We start from the raw sequence: 8,924 nt of genomic DNA on the forward strand, positions 1-8,924 counted from the left end.
TCAATTCCTCCTCCCCGCGCCGCCGAAACCCAACCGCACACCGAATCATAGAGCCGAAAACGGGCAAAAATAGTCTCTCCATCAACTCGAAAACGAAACTCGTGCCGCGCACTCGACAGCTTCCAATTTCACCGCGCGTTTCGTTTTAACAAGGATGTGTTGCGGATGTTGCCCCCCGTGCCCCCTCGTATCGATCGATCGTCACGAATTCGTGGCGTGGGAGAGGAGGGAGGAGGGAGGCACAAATATCTCGCGGCGTGCACGCGATTCCCGCCGATGTCAGCGCGGATTGCCGCCGCGGAAACGAAACAACGGGGGACGTGGACGAGATATTGCGGCCCTGCATTACAACGGACGATATTAAGTCTCATCTCTCCTGGCGAGCTATACGGCCGTACCACGGTGCAATAAACCCCCGCACGCGAAATCTACGACATTATTGCGCGCCGCCGCACGCACGCACGCACGCACACGCTCTCGTCATTTCTGTCCCTCCTCTTTATGCAGATCCGAGGCGCCGGATGTTTTCGTCGACGTCGTTAAGCAATCAGAGGTGTTGTTCCGCCGCTGTACATCTGCCCGGGGACAAATGTGTGTTTAGGGTAATTAGGGATGGGTTCGGTCCCGTTTCCAAGTTGTTGCATATGAAACAGTTGATTTAAACAACTGTGTGTAAAATATCAAGGGGAAATGGGGAAATTTATCCCTACTTGGATATTTAAGTTTATTCTTTTTATTTTTCTTTTTATCTCATAATTGTGTATCTATTGGATAGATGGAGGATAATAATGCGTTTCGTTGAGGTAGAAAACGTAATTGGTTATCAATCACGATCATATTTGTGTATTAATGTAATGTATAATGTAATTGGTTCTGTTGAAATTACGTTTGTTTTAAAGAGAATCGTATATATTATGATGAATTATAATTCGTTGTTAACAATTTCGATTTGTGCTATTTTTCAGTGAAATTGTAAGTGTATCACAAGAACTCTTATATTAAGAATTCGATCATTTCGATAATAATCCATTATTAAACTGATTCTAACATGTTCGTAATAATCTGTATCTCGCTTTATTTGAAGGGGAATATTCGAGGAATTCGAGGGTAGGTGATCGAGATTTTGGAACGCGTGCGAATAATCGGGATTCGCGAGTGAAGAATGACGGAGGATGGAAATTTTTGGATGGCTTAAATTCGTCGCGTGTTTGAACTGTCGAAACTGTTCGAGTTTAGGTTACGGTGCGTACGAATTGTTGAAATTTTTCAACGATTCTGTCATCTCGCCCGTTTCACTCTTCCCAAAAATATTTTTCACTTCCAACATTATCCCGCGAATCGTAATCATCCACAACGATGATTTCAATCTTCTCGAAATCAATTACAAAATCTCTACGGATCCATTCGATTTCTTCGATGATGAAATCGTTCGAAATCGTGATCCAATTTTTCATTCTCGACCACTATTTCTCATTTCTCATCGAACACGATCATCCCCTCTTCCCCCCTAGGATAAACCGCATCCCCTAATCAACCGACAGAGACGTGATTGACGCGGATCGCTAAAACGAGCGATTTTCGTTGCGGATCGTGATGATCGGCCATCCCTCTTTCGCTCCCTCGTTTAGATCTAGTTTCGTTATCGGGCCGCCATGAATATGAATGCCGATCAGTCTGTCGATAATGATACCTTGTAATGGTAATAATGGTATCTATGAACAATAGGACATCGTAATTTCGCACGGGGCGCGCGTTACCATGACGCCGTTCGAATATGGAAAGTGTCCGTCTCTCTATAATAATCGTTCGCGATCGATAGAACACCCTACCTCTCTTTCTCTCTCTCTTTTTCCATTTTCTTTCATCTTTTTTTTCTCTCTCTTTTCCTTTTTTCTTTTCTTTTACGATGCGAGCATAGCGGTAAACGCGGTGTGGACGAAGTTCAGTGGAACGGCGAGGCGAAACTCACGGCGATCCCTGGCTGTCGGGGACGTGCGTATCACGATGATGGCTTTGATGCCGGTAATGAGCGACAACTAGTTCCACCAGCGAACGGAATTAGTGGCCGTGTAACTGTTGACTCCCGATGAAAGGTAATCATGGCTGGTGAGCAGAATGCAGTGGCAGGCGACCGTTAGTTTGAACTATAGGCGGGATTAAAGTTGCGTTAGGGCGAGGGGAGAGGATGGTTAACGATTGACACGATTTATGAAAGAGATACGAATAAGGAATATACACGTGTTTCACGTGTTGTTGAAAAGATTTCTCTCTTTTTTTCTTTCTTTTTTTATTTGGAAGAGATAGGATTAATTCAAGAAGGGAATTGTAAGAGTTATTTGGAGAAGGATATTTTGTTGTCACTTTTCGTCGTTATTATATTATACAGTTAATTGTAGAAATTATTAGTTAGTTAATTGATGGAAATAGATTCATTGCTTTGACATATTGTAGCTCTATTCTCATTGTGTACAGGATAAATCCAATCATTTTTAGCATAACTTAATATTGTATAAACGTTATTGATTTGAAGGAATTTGATTTTGTGTATAAATAAAAGATCGATCGATTATACGATTCTATACAATCCTACCAATAATAAGTAATAAATTTTATCATAGGGGACAGCCAGTTACCATAGAAAAAGAATAAAATAAACGAGAGAATCGTTGAAAATCCTCCAATAAAAACAGCCCGAAACGGGCTCTAATCCCGTATAGTTATCCCCTCAAAACATGGACGGCAATGGAGAAAGGTTTTTCCAGCACTCGACTCGCAATAAACATTGGAGGAACATCGGAGTAACGATAACATACGGCAGGTCGCGATATCCGCCGGAAACAAAGTTCTTTCTCCGTCCGATCGAGAGGGAGATGGCGGTTGATAGGCGGCCATGGTGAAAAGTTGACGTCGCTTAAGGGCGATTTACATTTCTACGAGATTAAGAGCGCAGCCGTGTTTCTCGGCGAATGGTGGATTCCTCCCCTTTCCTCGTCCCCTCCCTCTCGCTCCCCCTCCAAACAGGTGCTGGAAATTCATTTTGACAATTCGATACGCCACGATTGCTCGAGGCGACGAGTTAGAAAAAAAAAGAGGAAACGAGGAGGAGGAGGAGGAGGAGGAGGAGGGAGGAAGAAGGACGAACGATAGACAGAAGGAAGATAGAGTTATCTACGAACAACCAGAGAGATGAATCGTCTCTCTAGGGGATGGAGAGCCACGTGGAAGGGGCGCACGAAGGGGTAGTAGCACGAAACGAGCATGCATTCGAACAAGAACACGCTCCACTTTTGCTCCATTTATGTACGTGGGTGGGAGGGAAGCGCATAAATGTGCGTGTCCTTTGTCGATGTGTCCGTGTTGGACGTGGGGGAGGGATTGAGTTAAATTTCTACCGGAGAAGATGGGATAGAGGTGAAGGGGAAGCGAGAAAAAAGCGAGATCTACGAAGGAGGAAGGGAGGAAAGAAGGAAAAAACGGAAGGGAGGGAAGGAAAAATAGGAGAGTCGTGGATGGAAGAAGAAAAGGAAAGAAAAGGAAAGAAAAGGAAAGAACAGACGAGGGTGAAAGGGGAGGGGTGTGGAGGGAGCGCAAAAGACAGGAGAAGGGTGAAAAAGAGAGGGAAAGGGCGTCGAGAGGATGATGTCGGCTACGAGAAAGGGGAATGCAGAGTTGCCAAGGTTACACCCGCGTTATAACCACCCTACGACCGCTCCAGTAACCAACCTCCCCTCCTGGACCATTTTCCATCTCTCTTTCACTCTCTCTCTCTTTCTCTCTCTCAAACACGATCCCCACTGACGTACCTTCGATACTCATCAACCTATCGTTGGATCGTCCTTGTTATCCACGTGCGTCTACTAAGCTTTCTTTCAAAGTTTCACGATAAATCCACCCTTTCTCCTTTCCTCCCCTCCACTTCATTAATCGCCATTCCGATTTATGGCGGATCGGCCTCGTTAAAAAGAGCGCTCTTGCTGCCATCTCTGTTTTCGCGTTGTCGAAAAAAAGCATTCCTCTATTTCACTCTGACCTTGTTTACGAGCCAGAAATTGCAAGCGCAGTTTCTCATAAACGTTGCAAGGATTAATTATTGCTGCACTGGGTCGAAGTTTTTCACGTCCGATTTTTTTCGAAATGTAATTTCCAACTTTCTTTGTTTTTCCCTTATGAATAGTTACGATAGCGAAAATTGAAATCATCGAATAAATTTTTCTCGAAGAATATATATATATACATATATGTCTCATGAAAATTTATTTTTTTTCGATCGTTGTTTCCTCCTTTTCTTTTGCTTCTCTTTTAACGCGATAATTTACGCTCTTGTATGAATTTATAAGATTTCTAAAATACATAGTGATATGAATATAACGGGGAAATTAAATCAGTAAACACTCGTAAATGGCGATTTAATCCGTAAGGCTTTCGAATATCGATGACAGTCTTAAAAATAATTAATCTTATCTCGAGGGAGAGCCTATTGTTTCCTAAAGAAATCCCTTTGTAATTAAAAGTATTCGTCTTCCTTTCCCAAGAAGGTCCTCCCTTAACGTCAAAGCGTTATCTGATAAGTCTGCGATTAATTAGGCAGGAGACACCGTGAAATTATAAACGCTCCGTATAAAGTTAAACACTGTCCACACGGTGGAGAGGAAAGTAAAGATTCCGTGATAACGATCAAACATCACTCGATTTCTGAAACCTTCCTTTTACATTCTGTCTTTGCGTTTTTAATTTTCGAAAGGGATGCATTTTTTTATGTTTTTCGAATATTTTTATTTTCACATCTTTAACGATCGAAAAAAGCTTCTTTGTCCATAAAGTACGAGAGACAGAGAGGAATTTTGCTTAATATTTATAACCTCGTAGAGATATGTCGCGTCTCGAGCAACACCATTTTTGTACGTGATCCATAGGTGGGATTTTCTTTCCCATTTACGTGTGACTGGTTTACGAACCGCACGGCTGCACGAGATATAAGTCAAGCAAGACGTTTGATCTAGTTTGCAGCTGTCGAGAGACAGTCTCTTAAAGGAATATTCAAGACTCAATTCCCGACAGCTGTGGAGCAATTTTTAGGGAAACTTTTTCCGCATTTAAATAGCTTGTCCTTGCGAAATCCATAGTTTTCGAGATAACCAGTTTGTAAAGTAAATAATTTTGTGAGCTGCTAATGATGCTGAGAGATATCAACGCCATCTGGAAATTTTTCACACTACGTGGAATCGTAGCGATCGAAATAGTTCGTGTCAAATTCGACTGAGGTCTATTAATTTTTAGCTTTAAGGCGATTTCGCCTAACTTTTAACAACTTTCCGATATCAAAATTCCAAATTTGTCAACCCAACTTGATTTCGAAGAAGAAGAATTATCTATATTCATCGAGGAACGAATTTAATTTAAGAACAGGATTAGATTTGAATTGGATTATCCTAATTTATTTGTATTAATCTTCCTAATTTTCAACAGCAAAATTTCAAATTCGTCGATCTAATTTCAAAACCGCGAAATCTTCCATGATATTCCATTGAAACGAAATTCGTCAGGAACCATCCCTTCTCGTACCCAATTTTAATCAAATCAATTTATATTAAATTTGGCTTGGATCATCTAATTCCAACTTACTTACTATACTTACTTCTCAAATCTTTTAACGTTCTCCAAATGTTTAAAATTTCAAACTCGTCGATAATGTTCGACGATGAGTGTCGTCGAAGAAGGGATACAGTCGCGCGAGCCATCCTTCTTCCTCACCCCCGCGCCGATTCCGAGTTTAATTGCGGACGCCACAAGGCTGAATCGGCAATTAATTAAGCGGCTGTTCGACAGACAGAAGGGAAAGGGAGGTTTAATTAATTGATAATCGGAAGAGATCGGTCTACCAGAGATAGGGTAATCCGGGATTAGCCGCTCGCCCTGTCTCAATGGAGGATCCTGGCCGAGGATGCTGTGCTCCTTGCAAGACTCGATCCGCAAATATTTGCTTTAATTGGCAGGATTGCGACGAGCGTTAAAACGCAGAAAATTAAAGGACGGCCACTCCCCCTTACATTCTCGTTGGCGGGGAATTTGCATGGGCTTCGCTCACTCTTTTTAACTGTTGCAGACAGAGAGAAAGAGAGAGAGAGAGAGAGGGAGAGAGGGAGAGAGGAAAAGAGTTGAAACTGCAACTCCCCAGCTGGAAAAATTTAACTTTTAGCCGGGTGTTCGCGGCTAAAATTTAAATTATGCACCCTTCGCGCTTGTCAAGTTTCAAAAGGAACATTGGGGGGAGGGAATGTGCGCTTCGAGCGACGCGTCGCGCGCGAACGACACTCGTACTTCCGGAGGGGGATGAAAGCGGCGATGATTTTTTTTGAAATTATCGCCGACACGGCCACCGATTTGCGAAAAAAAAAGGAAAAAAAAGAGAAGAGAGAGAAATAATTTCGAAAATTGTGGGGACGACGATTGTGTCGAGGAGTGGAATTTTTTTCATCGTATTTCGTTCAAATTTCGAAAATGGAGATGACGAGGCAGAGGAGAAATGACGGAAGATGGAAGATGAAAATTTTGTACATCTTTTTTTTTTTTTTTGGTCTAATTTCGAAATTTCGAAGTTCAATATGCGACGAGAATAGAGAAAATTGGGGATGGAATTATGGGAGGATTTTTGAATGCTTCTGTCGTTTCATGAAATTTTAAACGGATAAAGATGACGAGATAGAGAAAAGGGAGGAAAAAAGACATTGATGGAAAATTGAAGATCCGATGATGATGGAAGGTAACGGAGGATGGTAATTTCGGTACGTTTTTATTACTTTTACATAGGAATTTTGAAATTTAAGACGACACGGTTGAGAAAGGAAATTTTATGGTGATTAAAGGCATGATGATTTGCAACGAAACCCGTATACGGTTTAAAAATATACAGGTACATGAAGAGCCTCGAGCCCCTCTGCAAATTAACTTCTTTACGACCTCTGTTGAAAGAAGCGTTTCGTAAGCAGCTTAAACAGACAGCTTTGAGAGTTTCTCAAAAAAAGAAAAATCCTCTCCCCTTTTTTCTAATCTTTCAACTGTGTCTATCGATCCAATAAACCGCACCCATCGTACACGATTTATATATCCTTTCCATCGATCCCATTCGTCGTCGATCGACGCGGCGAGAGAAGCAATCGTTCCCACGTCCAGCAATGAATAAGATTCGAATCGGGTAAGAGATATCCGCAGAATGTATCTATTAACTCGAATTTCACGGTGGATGAAAGTTTCGAGGCGCGTAACAGAGGATTCGCGCTCTCAAGCGAAACAGGTTGTTTTTCATCGAGGCTGAGGGACGAGCGGTGGAATGCGATGCATTTATCATGGCGGCGCTGCTTCCCGGAAACTTGAGGCAAACATTTATCGTTCCCAACTCCGACAGGTCGCGCTCGCTTGCTCGCTTGCTAAAGCTGGAAAAGAGGCGAGTCAGGGAGGGAGGGGGCAAGTGAACCGAAAAGGTTGGCGCGGGAGGAGGGTGAGGTTCGAACGAAAGAGCGAAAGGATGATGGTATTCATATTTTCCCTCCGACAAAGCGGACAACCGCTTTCTGGGAATCCTTCGGCGTCGCCGCATTGTTCATCATTGTGGGCCGCCACAAAAGGAGGGAATGCGGGAAGAGGAGGAAAACGAGAGTGAGCCGAACAGACGAATTTCGTCGGTTCCTCGCTTTTCGAGCGGTGGCGCTCTCCCCTTCGTTCCGCGTTGAGGAAGGTCTTGGCCTAGTTTCTGTTTGGCCGAGGTACGAGAGCGCTCGAAAGGAGAGCTCTGCGGAGCTTCTCTGTTTCGCATGAAAGAGAGAAAAAAGAAAGAAGAGGGGAATCTTTTCGATGATTTTTTCTAGCCATCATCGTTTACGGTTTTGTTTTCATCGGCATGTTTCTCGAATGGATGTCGGGAAATCTTTCAAAGGAAAAGTCGCGAGATGTGTTTTGAGATCGTAAAAAAGGGGGAGGGGGAGAAAAATACGTGGAATTATACGTCGAGGATTTCTAAAGAAATATTAAGAAATCTGCGAGCGTTAAAATTAAAACTTAGATAGCAATCGACAATACAAGACGCTCTTTTTTTCCAATTTATTTTCCTTTCTCTCCAATCCAAGACTATTCCTACTTTTTTCTTTTTCTTCTCCCCAGACTTTTGTATCGTATTACGCCGATGAAAGAGAGCGAAGCGATACGAATGGGTAGGAAAAAGGTAGCTGTCGCGAGGTCGAGTTTTGTAAGGGAGGAAGGGATCATTGAAGGGTAGAGAAAAAAGGTCCACTTTGGTAAATGGCAGAAAAATATCGCCCTCGTCGAGCTAAATCGTCCTTTCTATCCGTATGGAGAATTTTGCCTGTGATGGGGCGGGAGGGGACAGAGCGGTGACGAATTACGCAGGAGCGCGGGGAAAGAGAGCAATATCTCCTAAAGTGGTCTAAGAATGTCGCTTAAATGACGTGTCCCGTGTCTCCACTTCGTATATATAGATTCCACGACCGATGTTTCTTTCTGGACCCTCCCTCTGGAAACGTAATATCCCTCGATGCGGTGGACGATGGACTTATTGCATTTCTGCCGATGGAATCGTTCGATCGTGTTCTTTCTCTGAAAAACTCTCTGAAATTTGTCTGAGAAGTAAAAAGAAAATTGCTTGGTGAATGAAATAATTGGAATAAAAAGAAAAAAAAGTCGCGTAAAATTGACTTCAGTCTTCACACTTAATTGAAATAAGATCGTTGAACCGAGAATAATTTCCTAATCGACCCGAACAAAGTGGCTTAAGAACGCATTTGTTATCAAACTTTCAAGTTTCTCGCGTAATTCCGATACAACTTTCTTATCGCGAAAACCTCCATTCTTCATCGAACTTCTCCTCGCATCCGTTAAAGGAAAAAAAAAAAAAAAAAAAAAAAAAAAAAAAA

The sequence above is a fragment of the Apis dorsata genome, unplaced genomic scaffold (assembly GCF_000469605.1).
Source record: "Apis dorsata unplaced genomic scaffold, Apis dorsata 1.3 scaffold_309, whole genome shotgun sequence".
Taxonomy (NCBI): Eukaryota; Metazoa; Arthropoda; class Insecta; order Hymenoptera; family Apidae; genus Apis; species Apis dorsata.